We start from the raw sequence: 1845 nt of genomic DNA on the forward strand, positions 1-1845 counted from the left end.
GTTGGTTTGAAGATAAACAAAGAAGGGAGATAAAACTAGAACTAGAAGTAAAACGGTTCAATACGTTCGATATCGAGGAAATACAATACTTACAAGACAATCAGACATGAAAACGAGTAGACAATCATATAGTGTTCTGATATTTTGGGAAATGAATTAGGGTCATGTAACTGTTTTCCGCAATGGCTGTTTCGACAAGTTTTGATATCGGTACAGGTTACAGTCTTATATCAGGTCTAAACAAAGGAATTGTTCTGTCGGGCTCTCTTTCGCCATCAAGCTTAGTTGGAAATAAGTGATTGTCAGACTTTACTAAGTAGATGCCAGGGACTTTACTAGAAGGTTAAAATCGCTCGTGTTCGGCTGCAGGACAGACTTCATCAAGTCGAAAGTAAACGTGCAGATAAAAAAGAATGATGGGTGTAGGGTTCTAGACTGGCAACCAAACATCGTCAACACAACATCAGGACACACGTTGTTCGCACTAAGTTAAACGTCACCAAAACAAGACAACGTCAAGGAAGATTAATTAGAAATTCAAGATGTTACTCGTGTGGGTTAAGGATTGTCTGTTTAAAAACCAAAATAATAGTAGTCCTACAGGTGTAGTTCCATATTCGGATCAGTTTGACGTTCATACCTATAGAGATTTCTTCAAACACAGCAGATGTATTAGTTTAAATGTCGTATATTATTATTTTGCACTCTGGGTCGTATATTTTCCGGCGACTTTAGTTTTTTTCAATTCAATTTATTGAGTAATTTGGTGTGTTGAACAAATTATGGCGTTCTTTGAGCAAGAATAAAAGAACGTAAAAGTGCGATGTCGTCAACTCAACTTAGACAGCCTAAACACAACAATTGTACATTTGTCAGATTTTGATACTGTTTCAAAAAGCCAGAAGATGTTACTTTCTTTCTGTTGTCATATAATGATAAGAAAATTAATTGATATCATTTGAACATGATCCACAGACAAATCACGGATACGATAATAATACATATACACGAGACACTTACTAATTTTATTAAACCAGTCCCACTCCGAATAGAAACAAAAATCTGATTACACAAATAATGTCACATCATTGTTAAACAAAAACTTATTGTTGTGTTTTGCTACCACTTCATAACTAGAAACGATGACATGGTATTATTTACTGAGTAATTTTTACCGAAGAACTTGATGAACGTTCTGCCAAACAGTAAGATCTAAAAAGGAAATATTTTGCAATGATTCCAAATGGGCCAAGAAACTTTCTTGAAGAAAGTGTAGTTTTGACGTAAACCCCTTCCCGGCCTTATACTTTTCAAAGTGCCCGATATATTTTTACTCTAAGCGTGAGTCATCAAATTTATCAATCTTCTGCTGTGCATTTTTCTGAGAAATAGTGACAGAAAAAGCCTCTTGATTTGGTTACGAAAACAATTATAACTAGTAACTTTTTTGTTGCCGTCTCACATAATGATTATCATAATCTCAAGACACATGTTATGTATCCCTTCACCACAGTCTTCGTTCAGATAAGACCTGTCACTGGGAAGAATTTAGAAAGATAAGCAGCACTGTGAAACATCCTTGTCTCCCCTGAGCGCCGCCGTGGGAGGAGAACTAAAAAGAATGATGGTACTAGAAAAAATCAGACTTCAATCTGTATCGATGCCTGATCTTTGATTTGGGTACCAATAAGATCAAATTCAGATATGGATTTTTCTTCTTATCCTTTCCAAAACAAAATGTTTATCCTGTGAAAAATATATGTGTTGTTCTTGTTCTTGTTCTTGTTCTTGTTCTTGTTCTTGTTCTTCTTCTTCTTGTTCTTCTTCTTCTTCTTCTTCTTCTTC

The sequence above is a fragment of the Aplysia californica genome, unplaced genomic scaffold, assembly GCF_000002075.1.
Source record: "Aplysia californica isolate F4 #8 unplaced genomic scaffold, AplCal3.0 scaffold00082, whole genome shotgun sequence".
Classification (NCBI taxonomy): Eukaryota; Metazoa; Mollusca; class Gastropoda; order Aplysiida; family Aplysiidae; genus Aplysia; species Aplysia californica.